We start from the raw sequence: 17,224 nt of genomic DNA on the forward strand, positions 1-17,224 counted from the left end.
CTGACCCTTCCCCCCTGGGCCATTCCGGGTGCCCTCTGTCATCCGAGTCCACCTTCTACCATCTGAGTCCAACCCTTCGCCCAAGCCGTGCTGGATCACCTCTGCCATCCAAGTCTGACCCCTCTCAGCTCCCTCACTCCTTCTGCCATGACCCCACATCTCCAGCCTCTTCCCCCATAGCCAGACACTCTGCCAGCCTGCTCCTGCCCCCTCCCCCGGTCCAAACACCTATCCCCAGAGAGGGGGTGGTGGTGAGAATAATGAGCAGAGAATGCAGCTCCCTAGTGTTCTTATATAAGAACACATGCAAATAGATAATGAGCTAAATGCATAAGCAACGGTGTGTTTTCAAGTTTTCTACAGGATTGGCCCTGCAATTTGCTGTATTGCCATTTTTAAAATTAACTGTGCAAAAGTACCATTTTGGGGAACTTAGTGGAAGCATCTGTACACAATAATTAAATTGCAGTGTTAACATAATTTTAACTGCCTTTATTCTTCCCCAGAAGACAAGATGTTGATCCTCTTCCTAGGTCTTCCTTAATCTGCGTTTCAGGTTTCAATTATCCCTTATTGTTCATCTAATTATTTGCTGAATTTAATTCCCAAGTAGACTATGGTTTTGATACCAGTTTCCATTCTGTAAATAAGACAGAGGAGTGCGAGCTGGATAATGCAGTTACAGCTTACCAGCTAAAATAATGCTGAAAATGGTAAATGCCTGAATCCTGAGCTCAGATGCACTGAAGAATTATTGCCCCTTTGCTCCCAAGTGCAGCTGCTTTAATTTCTGTGCCAGACTGAATGTGGGAGAGAGATGCCTCTGAATGCCAGTGCTTAGAATGGACATGCTTGATTGGTCCAAACATGAATCTATATACTCTGTAGCACACTTGTCTCCAACATTTTTAACCACAAGAGCACTTTTTCAATTTAAGTGCAATGTAAGATCTACCTCAAACCCAAATACCCTTTCTGCATTTCCTTCCCACTCATTCTCTGAGGCCCTGCCCTGCTCCACCCCTTCTCTGAGGCCTCACCCTCTTCACTCCCTCCCCCTTCTTCTCCCATTCTGACTCACTTTTAACAGGCTGGGATAGGGGGTTGGGGGTGTAGGCTCTAGTCTAGAGCCATAGATTTTGGAGTGGGGAGGAACTCCGGACTTTGCCCAGGGTGGGGTATTGGGGTCTGTGACGGGGCTAGCCTGCCCCGCACTGAGCAGGAGGGAGGGGAGCCCGTCTATTGGGTAGAATACGCCCCTCCCCCACAGCCTTACCGGGCATGCTCGCAGTACAGCCTCACTATAAAAGGCTGCCGGGCTGCTCAGTTGGGGCAGACCGCCGGGGAGGAAGGAGCTCTAGCCCCAACTGCAGGGCTGCAGCTGGACTTGCTGCCAGAATCAGAGCCAGAGGGACCGTCCTTATTGCTGCTACCATCCCTGGGGTGAGCATGCCCCCAACGCCGACTCCGGGGGGCTGCCCGCCCTGCTGCAGTGGACATCCCCTGTGCTGCTGCCCCAGAGACGGGACCGGCTGATGTTGCCACTGCCAGGTGGGACCTCCGTCGGCCATAAGGCTGGGGTAGGAAGCAACCCGGGGCAGGGAAAACCCTAGTGGGCTTGGTGTGTTTTGGGGAGGACCCCCTGCTGAGCCAGTGGTGGGAACCACCCACCATTAATAGGGCCCTGGATTGGGATCCAGTGGAGAGGGAGCCCCCTATCCCAACCCCTCAGGGCGTGGACTAGGCCTCCGGGCCTGTTGTGGTGGCTGCTGGACTAGGCCTTAGGGCCTGCTTTTAAACCCCCCAGACCAGGCCTCAGGGTCTGCGAGTTGGGTGGGCCTGCTTTAATCTCGGGGAGGAGAGGATGGGGTGGGGACCCCGCCACAGGGTCCAGGAGGGGTTTCAGAGTGCAAGCTCTGGGAAGGAGTTTGGGTGCAGGGAAACTCATCTCTGGGGCAGGAGGTTGTGTGCAGGAGGAGGTTCTGGGCTGGGACAGGGGTTCAGGAAGCAGCTGGTTCTGGCTCGGCATTAGTTAACTGAGATGGCTTCCGAGTGGTGGAGCAGTGGGGTTAAGACAGGCTTACTCCTTCCCTGGCTCTGCAGTGCTCCTGAAAGCAGCTGGCATGTACAGCAGTGGCTCCATGGCACCATGTGCTGCCCCTCATCTACAGGTACTGAGCCCACAGCTCCTACTGGCTGCGGTTCCCCGTTATTGATCAATGGGAGCTGCAGGAGTGGTGTCTGCTGGCAAGGACAGCATGTGGAGACCCCCTGCTCTGCCTCTCTCAGGGGCTGCAGGGACATGCCAACCACTTCCAGGACCAGCAATTACAACAGGGATAATTACTCCAGCCACAACAGGTTAGGCATTTTAGAACTCGCTCCTCAAATAATTAAATTTAAGCATAAGAGAGAAATGAAAATTGTGAAATGCACAGACCAGTCAAAACTCAAAAATAAGCCATTTTGCAAGCAGTAACAGAAGAAACAACAACACCCCACATATGTGTTGGGTCAGGAGATGAGCATGAAGGACAGTGTGTGTTTGCGAGTGACAGACACACATAGTGTGTGAGAGTGACAGAGATTTGCATTGCCAAGCTCCCTCCATCCCCTTCTCTGTGTGTGGAGATAGGGTGTCCCTCCTCTACTGTACCCTGACATCAGCCCCACTCGTCTCCCTCCCACACAGCAAGCAGGAGGCTCCCAGGGGGGCAGCTCTAAGGCAGAGGGCAGGAGCAGCATGACAGTGGGTGGAGGGGCAACGGAAGTACCAGTGTTTGATAGCTTCCTGGCCATACCAGGCAGGATCACCTGTTAGAGGCTCCAAGATCTACTGGTAGATCAATCTACTGGTTGGTGACCACTGCTCTAGCAAGTATATGTAGCAACATTCACCAGTTAATTGAATCATTTACCTTGCAGATTATGAAATGCAGCATTTGTTGAGGGAAGACTTTTAATTTTGAGGGATGATAATTTATAATTGATTGCATAATGTTCTTATTCTTTGAGCTCAAACTGCTTTATGAAGGTAGATAAGCTGTATTATTATTCCCCATTCTGTGGGTGGTGTGAGTCACAACAAAAGTTAAATGATCTATCTGACTGCACACAGGAAATCAGGGGCACAGTTAGAAGTGGAACTTAGGTCCTCTATCTCCCAGCTAGTAGACCATGATGGTGATTTCATTCCAAATTCTATTGCCAAAAACAGGAGACTGAGGTAAGAGGTGTTATCTGCAATATTGTCATTTTACATAATGATACTGATCACGAGAGATGCAGATGACCAATTTGTTGCCTTTAAGGGCATCTGTGTACATAGAATAGAGACTGGTGGCTTCAATTTAGACAAGTAACTAAATGCATGACAGTTTTATGTAATACAATTTATCTGAAATGCAAAGGTGGAACTGCTTATAGGGTGGTAAGGATTTGCAATATGACAGCTGAATCTGGTCCACAGAACCTAAGAACTGGAAGTTCTCTTGCAATGAGCAATTGTGCGAACGTGCTACAGCTAGACATGGAGATAAAAAAAATCACTGACATATGCCCCCCACCCCCTCAAGGCAGCATTTTAAAGATATGGAAAATCAAATACACAAAGAACAATTAGAAAAATATGGTGTGGAAAAAGAACAATTCTGCCAAGTCGGGGGGGGGGGAGGGGGGAAGAAAGCCACATATAAATTAGTAACAGAACTGGATAAGATGAGCAAAGGAAACTGCAGTATAGGAATGAGTTATTTTAGCATGTTAGAGAGAAATATTCAGGAGAAAGTGACGCATGTGAGTTTTTGGGTTTGGATTTTTTGTTTGGTTGTGTTTTTTTGTTTTTGTTTAGGATATGCACAGAGCTAAAAATCTAATGAAGCAAAATTTAAGAAACAGCATTTAGAAGAAAAGGTAAATTCTGCAGTTAATGGATGAACTAGAATAAGACAGGAATACTATCTAGGAGCCAATAAATAGAAGAATGCATTAATAGATTTTTAAGATCAGAAGACTTTGGCCTTTTACATCTGGTTACATACCATAGCATCTAACCCAGTAATTCCTCATCTGTCACATAGAATGAGCTATACCATATCTTTAGAATGACACCAGCTTTTAATTTAAAGACTGCTGGTGATAGAATCCATCCTGTCCACAGGTGAGCTGCTTCAATGGTTAATTCCCCTCACTGTTAAAAAAGCATACCTTTATTGCTAGTCTGATTCTATATACATTTGGGTTTCGCCCACTGGATTAAAGATCTTTCCCCCATATAGCGCCTTATAAGCAGCAGGTGAAAATGAAGAGGCATGAGCTAAACTGCATTTTTTGTAAAAGAGGAAAAAAAATGAAACATTAACAATATGCTATGCTGAAAGAAAGAGATCAAACAAACTTTGACAAAGGGTTGGGAAAGGTACTACAGTCATCAATGTATTTTGTAGAATATGAAGTTAACTTAAAGACAGAAATTCAGAGCATTTAACTGCAGTAAACTGGAAAGAGTTAGTACTTGAAGCTGCAAATACTAGAAGATCCTTCACTTGAAAGAACTTGAACTGAGAAACTGCATCAAATGTTGAAAGGAATAAGCTGGAAGGAGAGAGGTTTTTAGGAAGAGAAATGGAGCACAGAAAGTATTCCCAGAAGGTGTTAAACATAAGTTGACAAAGTCTTTCTTGTTCAATTGTAACTATCTAGTTTTCCTAAATATTTATGGACGAATATGTGTAACCCTTCTGCGAGGTAGCGCCAGCTGCAGCCAGGGCTGGGTTCAATATCTAGGGGTTCCTCTCCATCCATCCATCCATCACAGAAATGGCTTGAGCCTCCACCCAGTAACCTGGGAAATTCACACAACACCTTGGGGAGGCAATGCCTCCCCACTTGCTAGCACAAGGTCTGAGTACAGATGAAGGCCACTCCTGGGCAATGTGTGAACAAATGTCACCAGTTATATTTGTTTGAGGACATGGAGAAGACTCTGGAGCGTAGGCTGCTTGGGAGACAGCTCCCTACACCTTCCCTTTTAGGAGTATAAGGATTTCTTAAGTGGGGGAACATGGAAAGGTCCTGTAGTCATGAGAAAGTGCATGAGTTTAAGAAAGGATTCTTTAAATCAGTGACGGTGTTGCTGTAGCTGAATAGGTTAGAGGATATGAGAGAAGGTGGAAAAGGCCTGTAGAAGAGCTGTGGAGCTCACAAGCATGTTTCTTTCACTAACAGAAAAGATCCAATAAATGATACATCAGCATTCTTCTTGTCTCTTTGAATTGTCACTGAGCTGCTGGTGTGATTCTAGCCCGGGGGTCCCAGCCATGGCATGAGGGGGTAGGCCACATCCCCATGAGGAGGGCCCTGATGGTGGCCTTTCCCATACTGAACTGGTTGCCCACAGACCAGTAACTGTCTGTTGCGAGCTTCCAGATGGCAATGGTGACCTGCTTCTCTGGGGGGAGGGAGGGAGGGAGGGAGGGTGGGTCGCATCTGGGTGTCGTGTTGTTAGCAGGGGCGAGCCAGGCACACAGCTCCATGAACATCTCCTGCCTCATCCTGAAGTTATGGAACCACTGCTGGTCATCCCATTGCTCCATGACCAGCTGGTCCCACCAGTTGGAACTGGTGTCCAGCCTCCAGAACTTTCTCTCCACCATGGGGTGTAGTTGCAAGGGCGTTGCTCCCCCACACAGGCAGAGGCTCTCAATGATGAGCTCGGAGTTGAGCTCATGCAGAGCCATGATGGCAGCCTGTAGAAACTGCAGCATGGCAGCGTGGGGCCATCACACGTCCAGGGGCAGCTCTGGCTCCATGGCAAGAAGACAGTATATACCTTGAAGCAGGGCAACCAGAGCATGTACTGCAAATGCTTTGCTGTCCCTCATAGAGGTAAGCAAGCAGCAGAAGATGAGAAACATCTGTTTGGGGGGGTCCCTTTAAGTATGTGTCTCAGCCTTAGGCGACAGCACCCGGAAGCAACTGCTGACTTATTGCCCTGCGTGAACTGGTTCCGGGTGGCTTTAAATGCGAGATAGCATCCAATCAGTGTGGATGCTATCTTTCAAATCAGCACACTGCTACTTCATTGCGCTTTTTGCATATTGACATGCTATTTCAAAATAAAGTTTTCCTGGAAGATCTCTTCTGGAAAAGCTTATTTCAAAAGAAGCCTGCAGTCTAGATGTAGTCCAGGTATCACGCTGGATTCTTTATTAGTGACTATTTTAAGATAAAAATTGGAGGCTTTTCTAAGAGATGCTCTAGGTATTATTTTGGGGACGTTCTCCTGGCTAACACAGGACATAACTCAGAGTGGTCTCTTCTGCCCCTGGAATCGATGTTTCAGACCTGAGAATTACAAAATTATTTTGAAAAATGTATCTATTTAAAAAAAAAAAACCACACTCCAGGCAGTGCTGAGGGCTGCCCGGTGACCAGCTTTGTTAGCTGCTCCTGAGATGTTTGTTCCAGGTGGCGCTGAAGACTGTCTGCCCTCGGCCCCACCCCTTCCAGGAGCACAGTGCTGCTCCTCACCCACTCGCCCAGGACTTAGGTGTACTGGTAAAATCCTGAAGCAAAATACAGGACTATGTAGCACTTTAAAGACTAACAAGATGGTTTATTAGGTGATGAGCTTTCGTGGGCCAGACCCACTTCCTCATTATGCCTATGAAACAATGTTAACAGATTACAATAATGGCACTTTTTTGCATAGTGAATAGGGAAGATTGAGTTGCTTTAGGTGCAGAAACACAGACCTCGTTCCCTCTTCATGGCGCAATCATTGTAATCTTTTGAATACATTATATATGTCATTTTTCAGCATGCTAGTAACTTCTGTAATCAGCCCAAATGTACAATTTTTCATTGTAGTGTTTAAATAATCATTTATAGGGACAGATTTGAATGTGACATTGAATTTAAAACAATTTCTCTGTCTAATTTTGATCAGGCATTCTGTTTAAACGTTTTACATAAATACAAATAAAAATGTATTACAATTCAACTCTTATAAACGTTAAATTGCCCTTCATTCAAAGTGAAACCCAGATGTCCTCTTTCCAAGTTATAAATGTCAACAAAAAGACGCTTTCTCATTAGGGTTGCCAGGTATCCAGTTTTGAACAGAACAGTCCAATATTTGAGCTCTCTGTTTAGGAAACAAATTGAGGGGAAAAAAAATGAGAAAATATAAGTCTGGTATTTTATAAATAAGATGTAATATAGCTTGTGATGTAATGTCAAGCGTGTCCGGTATTTTTGTTGAAAACATCTAGCAACCTTATTTCTCACTAGAGCAACCTTTTTCTTAACTTTCCAAGTACTTTCCTGTTACTCTTATTTCTTTATATTTTTTTACTGTGTTAATCTTTGTTGACAAATTTTATCCTGTATTAATCTAATTTGTGGTGTTGCATTGAGTATTTCTCCATAGTATGCTTGGACAGTTGTCCTCACTTCTTTAGTTTTTGAATAAAGTAGCTCTTCTACACATCATTATTTGTATTCTATTAGTATTTAGATGCCCCAACTGAGATTAGGGTCAGTTTGTGCTAGGTGATGAACACACACATAGTTAGAATTAGTCTCTGCTACAAAGCGCCTGTAATTCAACTACAGGAAGGCAGACAAAAGATGGGAGGAAATATCTCATTTTACAGAGGGGCAAATGAGTTAAATAGAGATTAAAATGATTTGCACAGTGCACACAGGGCGTCAGATGTCCTGGGTCCCAATTATTTTTCCTTTCTAAGAAATTTTCTATATATATATATATATATATATATATATATATATATATATATTTAAGTGGAAAAATGTTATGTTGTTTTGCTGTTTTAAGGTAATTTTCATTAACAAATCTGCCTGAACTCATATTTTAGAATGTCTCTATTCCTCTAAACAAGCACAGTTATACCACAGACATAAATGATGATAAATTGAAAGTGAGTGTAGTAATTGCCTTTTCCTCGTTATTGCCACATAACTGTCTGAGATGTATGTGCAATATTAAATGTTGAGGTCATTAAGAAAAAAACAAATCAAAGTAAATGAAATAAGCATAATGTACTCATGGAAATAGAGGGGTTAGAGTCAAACTTGTTTCAATGTAAAAATTGGTCGCAGTTTGAAAAATGCAGAAGCTTTGCATTAAATTGATACATTTAAGTCTAAGAAATGGACAGTATACACCATGAAAAGTACTAAAGATCAACCACTGAGAAATTTTAAGGTTAAATAATAACCGTGAACTGGAGAACAGGCTTTGGAAGGTAAACAAAAGAAATGTAAAAACTATAAAATTAGCCTGAAAAGAGAATTAATAAGAGATTCAAAAGTATGTTGAAAAGCAAATCTTCTAATTGCTTATCAATTCTATTTTATTTCATAACTACAGAAATGATAAAGCTGAATTTGCTCTAAATTACACTGGTGTCAATCAGGATTAATGCCATGGTAGTCATTGGGGTTATGCAGGTTTAAAAATCAAGCCAGACACTTTGTTAAATAAGAGAATGTTGTATCTCAAGTACTGCCTTTTGCTATTGTTTCCCCATATACAGCTATCTAAATTTTGTCACATGAAATACAATGAACTTTTGCATCACGTAATTAAGTACATTAACAATGTTAATTTTCTATGGTCCGATGAACATAGTAATTCCTTCATCTAAAGAATTAGATGGTCACCAGTTGATGACCATTTGAGAGCTTACACTGGAAATCTCTCCCAAAAGTTTGAGTCTTGAAACAATAAGCCAAATGTGATGCTACATTCTTTACCTGCTGGTGTTCTTATCTTAAATGAGAATATTGCTATTTTTAAAATGAAGAATGATTGTAATCAGAAAGGATATTTGCCTTTTTTGGTTAACCATTTCTAGGGTCCCATTTTATTCCATTTTGAGCATGTAACACCAAGTAGGGAAGTATTATAATATTTTAACAGAGTGGCAACTGAGGAAGGGCAGGTTTCTAGCAGCTAATAGAGGGATTAATGTAGCTCTGCTTGAAACCCTGGTATCAACGTTATGCACTAACATGGTATATTGGCTTTTGACATGGTATATAAAAAATAAAATAGTGCTAATATTTAACAGCCCAGAAATCGAGTTACAAAATTTGCTACTAAGATCTACAAAAATGTTTTCTAACGTCCCATATAAGACTTGCTAAACAAAAGTTTTTCCTACTTTATGGTGATTCAAAATGATTTGGTAAGAGACAAAGTGTTCATCTGCAGATAAATTGAAAGACAAACATGTTGATCCAATTGCTATAAACATTTATATTAATGCGTGGAAACTTGAATTAAACTGCCAAAAAAGATGCCATTCCAAGCAAGTACTGAAGATCACCAGAATTTGTTTTTACTTCTTCTCTATCACCACACTAACAATTTGTTATCACTGTTATAGTACTAACTTGATGAAAATGTTTACTCTGCTTTATCATCAGCATAACAGTGAAATCATAATATAGGATTATATGATTTATCAATCACACAGATTTTAAAAAATGGTCTCAACCCTTTCAAGCCTCATGATTACGAATTAAATGAATTGGAACTAAATTTACCTCAAATTAACAAAGGCTATTCTAAAAATATGGTTTGAAGTCAGTGCAAATCTCTTCAAGACAGGCCCACTACAGACTGCAAAGAGGATCAAAAGGAAATCAAGGACAGCTGAGAAGTGTGAAGAAAAACTGAAACATAGCCTCTTTCAGTAGCAATCAAAAACCATTACTTTTATAAAAAGTGTTCAATATGTTACTTTGCTATGTATGCAAAGTGGGTTGCAATGTTTCATATAGGATCAGTTACATTAGATGGTCACAAATGAACCATCTTCTCCATTATGTATGTTAGAGTATATTAGAAGTTTGGCAGTATTAATCACAAAATTAATCACCAGGGAGTGAAGAAGCTTTAAATTAAAGCCTGTTAAAATTGTTCAGAATAATTTCAAGAGAGTCTCAATAGTAATATAATTTGTTTAAAAATGCTTTCAACTACTAATTTGGAATAAAATAAAGGGAGACTGTTATAGGTTTTATACATTACACTATTTCAGTGACAGCTAATAAAGGTACTTGTTCCAATGTACAGAATTCTCATTTGAGCTACTCAGTAAGATCACTGCAATGGAACTTCAGAAGGCTTTGCTGATAAAGAGTTCTCTCTAACTTTCTATGAAAGTTACAGAGAAATCATTGTGACCATTTTAAGTGGGATAACAACAGTCTGTAAATGGTTGCTGTGGATTAAAGATTCAAAGTCTATTAATATTGCTGAGGGCTGTATCCCCTGCTCACTACACTTGCCAACCTCCCTCTCTCTGGGGGAAGGCAGCCCCTACTCTCCCCTACAGGGGGTAGGAATGGTGTCCCTGGCCTCTTTGTCAGAGGCTGGAGATGGATGGCACGAGACAAATCGCTTGATCATTGTCTTTGGTCCTCCGCCTCTGGGGCAACTGGTGCTGGCCACTGTCGGCAGACAGGCTACTGGGCTAGATGGACCTTTGGTCTGACCCAGTACGGCCGTTCTTACGTTCTCCCTCTCCCCCGGTCACCGGACTGAAGCTGCACCAGCCCCAGCTCTCTGCATCCCCGGCTGTTGGGCCAAGGACATGCCAGCCCTGGCTCTCTCCCCCTGGCTGCCAGGCTGAGGCTGCGGTGTGGCAGTCCAGACTCTCCCCCGACCCCTCTGGAGCACTGGGGAGGGGAAAGGCCTTGTGGCTGAGGGTGGAGACAGGCAGCGGGATGCAAAGTGACATGATGCCACTCTGTCTTCCTGCAGGGAAATTTATATATATAGAGAGAGAGATGAAAAAGCATAGCAGCCAGAACATTAGCTAAAGCTGTATAATATTTAAGAACCTCTAGACTCCAGTTCTTAAAAAGCCCTTAGCTTAGTTATTCTTTATTTGGATTCACAACACCAGTTTTGAACTTGTATCTTCCTCACCCTTAAAAGGTTCTAAGGGAAATAACAGGAAACATTCTGTACCAACCTTTTCAAATGGCTCTCTTCATTCTTGATAAACACTCCTATTTCTCATGTGTAACCTTAACTCTTCATAAATAGAATGTCTCATTGGCTAGCTTTGCTCTCAGAAAAGCAAAATCTTTATCCAACAAGAGCTTATGGAAGAAGTGTTGACCAGCCCTCTCTGACAAAAGCCCAAACAAACCATTATGATAAATGGTTGCTTAATAGCCATGGCTGCATCAGATAAGAGTTTAGCCTAAGGATCACTTTACTGTTTTTAATTTTAAATCTTTGATTCTTTTGACAAACCTAAAAATGGAGGCATGGAAAGATAAGAATATAATGTACAAAAGTCATAAATATACAATTCATATACTATTCTGAAAGCATTTGTAACCAGATTTCTGGATAAGGGAAAGAACATGCCTGAAACTAAGAGATAAACAAAGGACTATTAACTTCAGTGGAATTTCACCTGATTTATATCTGTGTAAATGAGAGGCCAATCTGGTCCATTAAACCTAATTGCATTCTGTCATGCTCTAGAACTCTGAAAAGAACTCTATTCATGAGACTGTCTAATAAACTGTTTTAATTTCTAAAACACAGCCATTCATTATCAGGTTGTCTTCATCCCAACCCCACATTTTCCTTATCTTGCTTTAATTCTCATCTATTCTTTTCATTTTTGAAATTTATTTTTTAGTTTTTCACTAGCCACAAAGGCTGACAAAGAAGCAATTTCAATACAGTGCTCAGATTATTGGTATTGTACCTGGTAATTTATAACTGCAGTTCAGCAGCAGACAAATCATTCCACATGTGGAATATTTCAAGAAAGTAAAACTTAATTTGCTAGGTTCCATCCCCACCTTGCTTTAAAGTAAAGCCTTATTGGTGTCATGATATTAAAAAGTTGAGCTTCACCCACAGTTTCTAATGGTTTTCCAGTTTTCTGTAAAATATCATAAATTTGAAAAGCTTGCAAAAGAGCAATTAAAAAAATAAATCAGAATATAAATAGATGCCTGGCTTCTCACAGTAGCTGTTTTATTCTTCCTCATAGAGACTGAAAGAACACTGTGTGTTTGGGTATGTCTACACAGCAGAGCTAAAGTCAAATTAACCTATGCAACATCAGCTATGTCAATTGTGTAGCTTAAGTCAAAATTGCTTAATTTGACTTTTGGCCGCATCTACGCAGCAGGAAGTCTAAGGAAGAATATTACTCCTCATGAAATGAGGGTTACCATGAGTCAGAGTAAAGTCCTCCAGCTCAACATTCTTTTGAAATAAAGGCTTGTAGTGTAGACAAGCATTGTGTTGTTCCAAAATAACACTGCTGTGTACACTTACCCTTTGTGAGACTAAGAGGTTGCCAGATGGCCAGGCTGTCTAAGTAGTGCAGGCATATACTCCTCTTCTTGGGCAACTTTAACTGTCACCCAAGCTCTAGGGCCTTCTCCTCATTCTTCTTTCTTGTCTCCAAATATTGCTGCTTCTGCTTTCATAATATTTCTAAGATTCATCCTTTTCGCTCTATCCCTACACTTAAAACTCACCCAGACCTTCACCAGCTCCCACTTTGATTATTTTCCGGCCTTCTGAATTGCCCCTTCCAATCTATTCAGAGCAATGCTGTTAAGATCTCTGAAATCCATTTCACCTGCTTGCCGAAATCCTCCATTAGCTCTTCCTATGTCACCACATCGAATTCAAGCCACCTGGCTTCACTTTAAAAGGCCTGTCACTGCTCTGGTCCTTCCCACTTCCCCCCTTTTGTTTCCTATGGCTTTGGCCCTTCCCTTTGCCTTGCCAGTGTTGACAGTCTCGCTTTTCCATTTTGTTTCTCGCTCAAATGCCCCTACATTCTTTCGTGCTGACTCTTACACAAGGGCTACGTCTAGACTGGCATGATTTTCCACAAATGCTTTTAACGGAAAAGTTTTCTGTTAAAAGCATTTGTGGAAAAGTGTCTAGATTGGCACGGACACTTTTCCGCAAAAGCATCCATGGCCAATCTAGACGTGCTTTTGTGCAGAAAAGCCCCGATCGCCATTTCCACGCAAGACAAATCTGAGCTGTCTACATTGGCCCTTTTGTGCAAAAGAACTTTTGCCCTAACGGGAGCAGCATAGTATTTCCGCAAGAAGCACTGATTTCTTACATGAGATCGTCAGTGTTCTTCCGGAAATTCAAGCGGCCAGTGTAGACAGCTGGCAAGTTTTTCCGCAAAAGCAGGAGCTTTTGCAGAAAAACTTGCCAGTCTAGACACAGCTAAGGTGTATCTCTGTGTTATGAGAAGACTGGGTCTGGTATCTACTCTGTCTACAGCCATCTTGTGCACTTAAATTGCTCTCCTCCCCACCCTATTGCTGGAAAGGAGGACACCACAGAGTCAGGAAAAAGATCTCACCTTGCTTAGACAGACAAAGATCACTGCAAGCTGCAGTTTTACAAACTGGAATGGATAAGTGAAAGGCCAGATTCATAAGATAGAGAACGGGTGAAGAAGAGGCAGGGGATGTGGAAAACGGATACAGATTCTGATTATCTGTGTTTGTAAAATTTTTTCTGAAGCTGGTTTGCTGATGAGTATAATGAATTGTTGTTAGGGAAACTGTTAGCTTGTTAGCGGTCATTACAAATTATGTGCTTTGTCCCAGAAAAATCTATAAAGAGTTTAGTTAGAAAGTGTGCTTAGGAGCGGTCTGAAGAAGCTTTTCTTTGGGCAAGGAGCTTCCTAATAGGCCCCTAGAAACCTGCTCACTTGAAACCATCTCAGATTTTCAGTGTATATATAAATTTTTGGGCTGCTAATCTTTGTGCGCATGTGCATGTGTGTACAAGGCTATGTCTAAATGATACTGTTTTTCCGGAAAAAGCTATGCAAATTGTGAACTGCAATTTGCATAGCTTTTTCCACTTCTTTTTTTCAAAGAGGCCTTTCTGACATTTGGCCCATCTACACTAGGCCAAATGTTGGAAAAAACTCCTTTTCCGGAACATCCCTTCTTCCTTGTAAAACGAGGTTTACAGGGATGCTGAAAAAGTGTCTGCTCTTCTGAAAAAAATTTCAGAAGAGCAGACGCATTCCCTGGATGAGGCAGAGTTTTTCTGGGATACCAGAAGCATCCTGAAAAAATTCTGTAGTGTAGATATAACCTGAGAGAGAGGCGGGGGTTTGCCCCCATTTCTCTTTCTACCAGAAAGGGAGCTAGGGAGCCCAGGACCTCTGCCTTGCAGTGCAGTGGTGCTATAGCGTCTCCTGTCTGTCAGAGAGGTGGTCTTTAGGGGTTTCATCCCTGCAAAAGTACCTGCCAGGACTTGGGGCTTTAGCAGGAGTGGAGCAAAGCCCTGAGTCCCAGCAAGGGTACCCCAATTGTCAGACTTCTGAAGACTGTCATATGTGGCTTGAAGGGCCAGTAAATTTATCCTTATAGAAATACTGTTACCTAAAAACATTCTTGTTTGTACTGATCGTTTATCAGACAGAGGAGCTGTGGCCTATTGACTTATTCCTGACACCTGTCTAGAAATAAATAGTTCAATTACCACTGTTTTGGGTTCTGAGAACCTTGGGTAAACATCCTCATTGTTGAGCACTAATTCTATAGCAATTCTGTTTTTTTTCTAGGCCTCTAATTCTATTAATTAGCTGTTTCACTGACACACAAAGATTACTCATTGAGTCGAAATTGTTCAAACAGCGAGTTCCTTCAAGTATATAGTTTGCTGTTGGCTGTCTGTACTAATTCAGTTGGACAGTTGTAAAATAGCTAGAGAGTTTCCTGCATGCACATAGTACAAATATGCACTATTTGTAGCTTTTGGCAATGAGGAACTTTATCATATTATTATTTCTATATGTACACAGCATTTTATTCCTTCTGAAAATAAGCATTAAGTGAGAAATGGCTTGCCAATGAAAATGTCAGCCATGTTTCTATTTCCTGCCTCCACAGTTCCTATTTACTTTTCAGGATGCCAAATTTTGGAGGGGGCCTTTGTTTCACTGTGCTTTTTCCTGGAAGTACTACTTTTAGAAGGAGATGTGTCTCAGAATTAGTGAGTCAGCATTTCTGAGGCCTGTACTTCAACAGCTTTAATAAAGATGCTTCATGGTTCAAAGAATGGGTAGCCCACCATTCTACTTAATCCTTCCTCAATTTTCATCCCAATACTAGTCCCTTCTTCTCCCTATTCAGATATCTTATTACTTTTACTCTTTCCCTCCCTCCCCCCATATTATATCTATGTAGTATTGTCTGGCCTTAGAATCATAGGACTGGAAGGGACCTTGAGAGGTCATCGAGTCCAGCCCCCCTCAAGGCAGGACCAAGCTCCGTCTACACCATCCCTGACAGATGTCTATCTAACCTGTTCTTAAATATCTCCAGAGAGGGAGATTCCACCACCTCCCTTGGCAATTTATTCCAATATTTGACCACCTTGACAGTTAGGAATTTTTTCCTAATGTTCAATCTAAACCTCCCCTGCTGCACTTTAAGCCCATTACTCCTTGTCCTGTCCTCAGAAACCAAGAGGAACAAATTTTCTCCTTCCTCCTTGTGACACCCTTTTAGATATTTGAAAACCGCTATCATGTCCCCCCTTCATCTTCTTTTTTCCAAACTAAACAAGCCCAGTTCATGAAGCCTGGCTTCATAGGTCATGTTCTCTAGACCTTTAATCATTCTTGTCGCTCTTCTCTGTACCCTTTCCAATTTCTCCACATCTTTCTTGAAATGTGGTGCCCAGAACTGGACACAGTACTCCAGCTGAGGCCTGACTAGTGCAGAGTAGAGCGGCAGAATGACTTCGAGTTTTGCTTACAACACACCTGTTGATATTTTTTGCAACAGCATCACACCGTTGACTCATATTCAACTTGTGGTCCACTATGACCCCTAGATCCCTTTCCGCCATGCTCCTTCCTAGACAGTCGCTTCCCATCTTGTATGTATGGAACTGATTGTTCCTTCCTAAGTGGAGCACTTTGCATTTCTCTTTATTAAACTTCATCCTGTTTACCTCTGACCATTTCTCTAACTTGCTAAGGTCATTTTGAATTATGTCCCTATCCTCCAATTTTGAAGTATGTCCCTTGCTCCTTTGATAAGTCATATAGAGGCATGAGTCCACTGTAGAACCTGTGAAGCATGAAGTATTAGCAAACACGTATAATCTGTAAGTCATGTCCCTTTATTTCACTTTTCATTGCCTGTTTCTTTATGAAAATCAATTAAAAAATCATAAAACGATGGAATCTACAGGCTTGGCAGGCATGACCACCATCCATGTGGTTAGAAGTGCCTGAAGTTTGTGGACTTGTTTGAATCAACTTTAAGTAGAAACAAATGACGGTCATGGAAATAAAAATAGCAAAGAAGGTGAAGTAATTGAAAGTTGTTGGGCATTAGAAGCAAACATAGTCATTTAAAAATCATGTTAAAATTGTTAATTCATATACAAATCAAGTAGATGTGTCAGTTCCAGTTATGAGCTTGCCCACCCAACCTCCCGAGAGTTAACTTTTATTTTAGCTAATATTATTATAATGTTGTGACAATCAATAGTAGACCATCACTTAAAATACTTTGTCCCACACTGATCCACCTACCTCAATAAAAATTCTTCAGAAACAAACAGAGCATTGAAAAATATTAGAGGCATGGAAAGCTATTCATGTCAGGGAAGATTGAAAAGATTAAGATTTAATGTAGAAAGTAGTTAAGGCAAGTTATGTGATGGAGGTATATAAAGTAATGCATAAGACTGAGAAAGTAAATCAGGCACTCATCCTCTCATAATACAAGAATAAAAATGTAATTCAATTAAACTGAAGGTCAACATATTAAAAATTGATAAAAGGAGATATTTTATGAATTGCATAATTAGCCTGCAGGACTAATTGACACAAGTGACTTCACTGCATACTCCACACCTGCAGGATGGCTGGTGCTGACTTTAGGTCAACTTAGTCTGTCCCACAGAGCTTTGGCTGCAGGGCTAAAAGATGCAGAGCAGACATTCAGGTTTGGGTGGGGACCCTGTGAGAGGCGGTGGGTCTCAAACAGGGCTCTACCCTGAGTCTAAAGCTATGCTGCAAATTTTAGCCCTGCAAATTAAGCCCCACAAGCATAAGTCAATTGACCAAGGCTCAGACTCATTGCTGCCATATTTTTCTTGCAGTGTAGAGAGACCCATTGAGACCGGGAGTTCTTAAGATTC

General features: G+C 41.7%; 1 protein-coding gene across 1 annotated transcript in view; it reads left to right on the forward strand.

Annotated features, from left to right (window-relative positions):
* Positions 1 to 1,179: 1,179 nt before the first annotated feature.
* Positions 1,180 to 17,224, forward strand: part of PTGFR (prostaglandin F receptor) — a 209,421-nt gene continuing 193,376 nt past the window's right edge. The window contains exon 1 of the mRNA XM_014580179.4: positions 1,180 to 1,551. The gene's annotated coding sequence lies outside the window, so the exon portion shown is untranslated. The remainder of the gene's footprint in view (positions 1,552 to 17,224) is intronic.

This window comes from Pelodiscus sinensis, chromosome 9, assembly GCF_052426305.1.
Source record: "Pelodiscus sinensis isolate ZL-2025 chromosome 9, ASM5242630v1, whole genome shotgun sequence".
NCBI classification, from domain to species: domain Eukaryota; kingdom Metazoa; phylum Chordata; order Testudines; family Trionychidae; genus Pelodiscus; species Pelodiscus sinensis.